This window comes from Bison bison, unplaced genomic scaffold, assembly GCF_000754665.1.
Source record: "Bison bison bison isolate TAMUID 2011002044 unplaced genomic scaffold, Bison_UMD1.0 scf7180017845369, whole genome shotgun sequence".
Lineage (NCBI taxonomy): Eukaryota > Metazoa > Chordata > Mammalia > Artiodactyla > Bovidae > Bison > Bison bison.
Window position 1 is genome coordinate 4,096 of NW_011475942.1, and position 7,639 is coordinate 11,734.

The window sequence follows — 7,639 nt, forward strand, 5'->3', positions numbered from 1 at the left end:
AGTTTTCCAAATTGGCTGGCATATTGAGTGCAGCACTTTCATAGCATCATCTTTCAGGATTTGAAATAGCTCAATGGGAATTCCATCACCTCCACTAGCTTTGTTCATAGTGATGCTTTCTAAGGCCCTCTTGACTTCACATTCCAGGATGTCTGGCTCTAGGTCAGTGATCACACCATCGTGATTATCTGGGTCGTGAAGATCTTTTTTGTACAGTTCAGAACCAGACCAAGTTGGTTAAAAGGAAACTTCTTTTTTTATTGGAAACCATAAAGCTGGTTCTTTAGCATATGCAATTAAAAACAATTAACTTGTTACAAAGGACTGCCTACGGCAGTGCTTGAAGTTAATACTTGCCACAGAATTCAACAACGTCCCTGGTGGCTCAGACGGTAAAGTTTCTGCCTATAATGTGGGAGACCTGGGTCCAATCCCTGGGTCGGGACAATCTCCTGGAGAAGGGAATGGCAACCCACTCCAGTATTCTTACCACCACCCGCTTCCCCCCACCACCGCCCCCCAAAAAAAGCGGCTCAAAGAAATATTTTAAATCTCAGGTGGAAAACTAGAAGATCCCTTGTCTGTCTGTCTGGATTTATGTATGTCTCAGTGTGCATCTTTTGTTTTTGGATAATATTGCTTAAGTTCTGAGTTCTTATTTAAATGGTCTCAAGAAAAGGAAGCCCTTACAAATCAAACAGTTGGAAATACAAGAAAACATTTACCTAAATGAATTTCAGATTCACATGAACTGGGAAATAGTCAATATTAAATATCTAGTATTTGGGGGTTTTTTTCGCTAATCTACTATAGACATGTGTAAGAGTCATTAACATTAAGTACAAATTTTCATAGTGCCTAGGTTTATTATAAGTTAAAAATTGCTATATTGTTATATGTGTTACAAGCTTGTCAACAAGAAAGTACCACTAACAACAACAAAAAAAACCTAAAAAATATAAATATGATATGAGCTTTTAGATAAAATATTAATAATAATTATACTCTAAAATTTATATCTTTATAAATATAATATTAGTATATTCTAAATTTTTTTCTCAACATTGAAACTCTGGTATCTAACGCAGCAGCTGCCTCATGGCAGTCACTCAACAGTCACTTGTTAAAGACTGGACTGAACAATTCCACAAAATGAGATGTGTACTGATATCATGTCATACATGTCCACACTCCATGTAATATCCATGGACTGGAAACAGTGTAACTACCTATCAACAGGGAACTTGATTAAATACACAGTGAGGCATTGATACAATGGAATACGACACAGCTGTTTAAACCAACGTACATGTTTAGATATAGCAATTTACATGTCTACTTACACGTATCCACTTATGAACAAAACAGGGCACAACCACGTGTGCACATTGCAGTGCCACTGGTACCAAAAGTGTGTGTTAGTCACACAGTCATGTATGACTCTTTGTGACTCCATGGACTGAAGCCTGTCAGGCTCCTCTGTCCATGGGAATATAGGAGTGGGCTGCCATGCCCTTAAAGAAGACAGTGAATCTTGACTGAACTGTTTGTTGGGGGAGAATACTCATTGGAAGCTTACAAGAAACTATTAACAGTGGTTATTTGTTTGGAGGGTAGGTCGGAACTGGGTGGATGGGTGTCAGAGGTGGGAGAAAAACTCTACTGACTACCGTTTTATACTTTCAGATTTGGGAATCCACATGAACATCGTTTATAACTCAGTACATGAATTTTTAAGTGCTCTGTGACCAGAACCCAGTAAATTCCGTTGAATGAATTACAACACACATGAGAGCTTCCCAATCATCTGTTCCCCTCTCCACCACCTACCCTGTCACCATTGCTCCCACTGCCACTGCCCTGGGAAGACACAGGAAGCTTTTTAAGAGTTGCATCATCTTTAATTTTTAAAGCCGTACTTTCTAACGATCCATTTATAGTTGTAAACCCCTTCATCACTCTTTACAACTGACAAAGTGCTTTCAAACCTATCATCTAATTGGGTCCTTAGGACAACCTGAGACAGTTTATATGTTTTGAAAGTGAAAGTTGCTCAGTGGTGTCCGACTCTTTGTGACACCATGGACTATAGAGTTCATGGAATTCTCCAGGCCAGGATACTGGAGAGGATAGCCTTTCCCTTCTCCAGGGGATTTGCCAACCCAAAGATCGAACCCAGGTCTCTTGCACTGCAGGGGGATTCTTTACTAGTTGAGCCACAAGGGAAGCCCAAGAACACTGGAGTGGGTATCCTCTCCCTTCTCCAGCAGATCTTCTTGACCCAGGAATCAAACTGGGGTCTGCTGCATTGCAGGCAGATTTTTTACCAACTGAGCTATCAGGGAAAGAGAAAACTGAAGTTTTGGGAAATAAAGTGTTCTGCCTGAGGTCACACCTCTGAAAATGGCACAGCCAATCCTGATTGCCTGATGAGGATGGCACCTCACTCACCATCCTTCCCAACTCTAAAAAGTGAAAAAAAGAAAGATGACAGGAGGTCTTGCACAGATTTTATGTCAGTTCCATGACACTCTAGGTTGGATTGATGTATGTGTGGGTCAGTCTGGGTCACAGTCCCAGGGGACAGGACTTGCTGAGAGAGGAAATAAGCCAACTTTTGTTTTGATTGTTACACTCATCCAGCAGGGAAGAAAAAAGGAAAGGAAAATGTTGTTGGCTGGCATGGAGAGAACCCTGCCAGAAAATGGGATGGATGCTCTAACTTGCCAAAGACATCCCCGGAGGCCGCATTAAGACCATGATACTGAACCAGAGAGATGCTGAACACTCAGGGGTGCTGCTGATTCCCTGCCAACTTTTGAAAGCAAGCTTATGTTCCCACTGACCGAAGCATGGGGCAGGGGGAGTGCTGGGATGTCTAAGGATGGAATTAGAGGATGGGAGGATTTGGCTGCTGAGGACGGAGTTGCAGGTTGTCCTGGGTATGTATCACAAAACTTTCCCTACATTAGATTTTCCTCTGGTTCCATTTCTTAACCTGCGGACTGACCCTAGAGTCCCAGATTCATGTGATGCTGCAAGAGAATGAGAAGGAGGAGATGCACCATTCACAACCACGATTTAAACACACTGTTCAAGCTGATTGGGGACTTAGAGAAGAGCAGCAGCAACAGTGGAAATGATGAGAACTCATCCGTGTGCTCCTGAATTCATCGTCATCTAAGACACGGCATGTGATATAGGGAAATTGTGTAATGTGCACCATCCAGGGCCTTTCATAATGCTCTCAGAATAAATGAAGGATTCACATGTTCCCACTAGCAAGAGTCTAACTGGAATAAAAAGGTGACCCAAACAAACTCCTCTGATGCTGTCTAAGATGGAAGACCCATCACCTTAGGAAAAACAGACTGTTTGTGTCATAGCATGATTTATTACCCTGCATAGGAGAGAAAGCAGGATACTCACCTTCACACAGAAAAAGCAGAGAGGACTTCCCTGGTGGCACAGTGGATAGTAATCCATCTGCCAGAGCAGGGACATTGGTTCGATCCCTGGTCCAGGAAGATTCCACAAGCTGAAGATCAACTAAGCCCGTGTGCCAAAAGTAGTGAGCCCACAACCCACAACTACTGAAGCCCATGTGCTCAGAGCCTGTGCTCTGCAACGAGGGAAGCTACTGCAATAAGAAGCCTGTGCACTGCAACAAAGAGTAGCCTTTGCTTGCCATGACTAGAGAAAAGCCCTCATGGAAACAAAGATCCAGCACAACTGAACAGAAGTTTTTTGTTTTTGTTTTTTTAAGTGGATAATTTTTAGTTTTAGTTTTGTTTTGCTTTTCAAGAAGGGAACAAGTAACTGTCCATAACTCTTCGCTAATTCTGACACTTTCAATTCACAACTATTATAATCACTGCAGAGAAAGTAAAAATTTCTCAAGGAATATCATAAAATATAAATGCTAGCACCTTAGTTTTATTTTAAACCTAAATTCTCAAATGAACTAGCTAATTTAACTCAGCTCTGATGTGGTACCTTTCAAAGTGGGCAGAAGAAGGGGCCAAGATGTGATACATACAAAGTCCATCAACACCTCAATTTGGCTCTGCAGCAGCTCAGCAGCCTATAACAATTAATTCTCTTTCCCTAAAAGCTTCTGACTCAGTGCAAACACACATACCCACCCTCTGTTATCTAAGAGACCAGGGTGATGAAAGGGAAAAGGAATTCTTCCCAAGATCAACATCTGACCACCAAAAATAGGACCGCCTTCACATTAAAACATTTCTCCACAGTCCCATTGTTCTATTTGTTTCAAATGATGGAAAATCGAATTACAGTAAAATGTTAATAGCTTCATTGTGTGACCACAGGGCTAATCAGTTATATATCTAAAGAGTTTGGGGTTCAGCTGTGAGGTACTTTTGGATCAATATCTGATCTTTGACATTAATGTACTATTACCAAGGATTTAGTACATGAAGCAAAAATCCCACAAAATGGAGAACCACAGGACCAAATCTAAAAAGATTTAATTTGAACGTGCTACAGTCTGACCCAGGCTGGGGATACTCAGGCTTATACTTGGTGGGTCCAGTTCAATGAGGAGTGGGCGCTGGCAAGGATTAAGAGTCAGGTAGGAAAAACAAAGTGGGGCAGGGGGAAAGAAAGGTAGAAAAGCTGTAGACTGGACACCCATGGGGTGTACCATCTTGAATTGAGAGTCAACAGAAGACTGTGACAGTGTTGCCAGTTATACAACGTATATTTTTATTATTTAAGTAGAGTTTAATTACAATGTTGTGCTAATTTCTGCTGTAAAGTGACTCAGTTACACATATACATATGTAAATGTATATGTGCTTAGATCCATGTGTGGAGTGAAATACATGACAAGCACTCAGAAAATTCTGGCAAATCTTCAAGAGTGGTCAGGGACTTGAGAACTGTCAGTAGGGAGGCCTAAGGAAGGAACCCTGGATAATGTATGGAAAGGAAGAATCAACACTTTTCCGTAGTTGGATGTACTTGCCCACGATGAGAACAGTTTCTGTGCAAAGAACATGAAGAAAGCCTCCAGGTGCCATGGAGCCGTGGGCAGGAGGTTTGGAAGAACAAGGCCACTCCCCTAGGCCAACCCACCAGACAAGAGAAAGACAGCGCCACCACCAAGGGCACCACAGATGGGGGAAAGAAGGAAACCGCCTAATACATGCACATTGGTTCATTAACCCACATCAGAACTGTCTCCTGTGGTCTGTCACATGGTCCTATAAACATCTTGGTGGGAGACTGGGAGCGATGGGCCATGGCCTCCCTGCTGCCCTGGATCAGTTGCAACAATGCCACTGCTTAGAGAAAGAGATAGTCATCGAAATATCCCCACAACTCAGGCATCTGCCTCAGACTGAAAGATGCCTTTTCTATCTTCATGCCCAGAGTGATCTGGATCCTTCTGTTCCATGGGAAGTAGATCCTGCCACTAAGCGTTTGCATGCTGCAACTGAAGATGCTGCATGCTGCCAGGAAGACTGGAGATCCCACATGCCACTACTAAGACACAGCAGGGCCAAATAAAAACATACATAAGTATTTGAAATCAACAACAGAAGTAGTCATAACAGCTCAGTGTATTGAGTGCTTACTCTCAAACACCTCACTAAAGGCTTTACCTATTGACATTCCCTACATATTTAAATCATGTTGCATCCGCCCTAAGATACAGATGTTACTATTGCTTCCAATTTACAGAAGAGGAACCTGAGGCACAGCATGCCAACCTTCAGCCCATCTTGTCCCCTCACTTTGTGAGGAACCTCATGCCACACAGTACAGTCTGAGGACTCCAGAGTTTATGAGCAGTGCTTGTAACTTCCACGAGGGCTGTGGAGAGGGTGAAAAATACTTCTTGATTTGGACTTTGGAAAAGGACTCTTGACTCCCTTGCTCACAACATTCATATGAGTCATAACTATCTTATTATTTTGCTGTAGCACATGGGATAGCCAATTCTTACCCTAGTGTCTTCTTAGACCTCCCACTCATTGGAGAAAATTGCCAGCTGCTGCCCTTGTGAACAGTTTGAAAACTGGAAAAGGCTAGAAAACATCCTTCTGTTCTCTTGAGTGTCTGGAAAGATGGCATATTGGAAATTGATCCATGAGGCAAGAGGTTATAGTTCTCATCCATCCTAATGGAAAAAAAGGAGGCAAAGCTGTAGACTGGACACCCATGGGGTGTACCATCTTGAATTGAGAGTCAACAGAAGACTGTGACAGTGTTGCCAGTTATATAACGTCTATTTTTATTATTTAAGTAGAGTTTAATTACAATGTTGTGCTAATTTCTGCTGTAAAGTGACTCAGTTATACATATACATACATTTTTAAGCATCTTTTCCATTATGGTTTATCCCAGGAGATTGGATATGGTTCCCTGGGCTAAGGTAGGACCTTGTTGTTTATTCCAAATGTAACAGTTTTCATCTGTTAACCCCAAACACCCAGTCCCTCCGACTCCCTCCCTCCATTCCCCTTGGCAACCACAAGTTTATTCTCTGTATCCATGAGCCTGTTTCTGTTTTGTAAACAGGTTAATTTGTTCCATATTTTACATTCTACATATAAGTGATATAATATGGTATTTATTTTTCTCTTTGTGACTTACTCAGCTTAGTATAATTATCTCTAGTTCTATCCATGTTGCTGCAAACAGCATTATTTCTTTCTTGTTATGGCTGAGTAATATTCATATATATGTACCACATTTTCTTTAATCACTCAACTATCAAAGGAAATTTAGGCTGTTTCCATATCTTGGCTGTTGGGAATACTGCTGCTATGAACATGAGGGTGCATGTATGTTCCTGAATTACAGTTTTGTCCGGGGATATGCCCACGAGGGGGACTGCTGGATCATATGGTGGTCTTATGAATTTTCTGAGGATCCCCCATACTGTTTTCCATAGTGGCTACCCCAACTTACATCCCCACCAACAGTGTAGGAGGGTTCCCTTTACTCCAGATTCTACTCAACATTTGCTATTTGTTCTGTTTTTGATGATAGCCATTCTGCCTGATAGGAGATGGTACCTGGCTGCAGCTTTGATTTGCATTTATCTAAGAATTAGTGATGCTGAGTATATTTTTATGTGTCTACTGGCCATCTGCATGTCTTCTTTGGAGAAATGTCTATTAAGGTTTTCTGACCATTTTTTGATTGTTTTGTTTTGTTTTGTTGTTGTTGTTGTTGAATTGTATGGTCTGTATATTTGAAATTAAGCCCTGGTCTATTGCATCATTTGCAAATATTTTCTCCCATTCTTTAGGTTGTCTTTTTTTTTTTTTTTTGCTGTGCAGAAGCTTGTAAGTTTGATCAGGTCCCCTTTGTTCATATTTGGTTTTATTTCTATTACCTTGGGAGACTGACCTAAGAAAACAAAGGTCCAATTTATGTCAGAGAACATTTTGCCCATGCTCTCTTCTAGGAGTTTTATGGCATCATGTCTTATGTTTAAGTCTTTAAACCATTGTGAGATATTTTTGTACAGTGTGAGAGCATATTCTAACTTCACTGATTTACATGCAGCTTCCAATTACACATCTACATGGCTCACATTAGAGGAGTCACTCTGATTGTTTCTCTACCTCACACTGCACATGTCTATCCTTAAGTTTTT

The 7,639-nt window shown here is 41.3% G+C and overlaps 1 pseudogene; it reads right to left on the reverse strand.

The window, feature by feature from the left end:
- Nucleotides 1-5,977: 5,977 nt before the first annotated feature.
- Nucleotides 5,978-7,639, reverse strand: part of LOC104984301 — a 5,755-nt pseudogene continuing 4,093 nt past the window's right edge.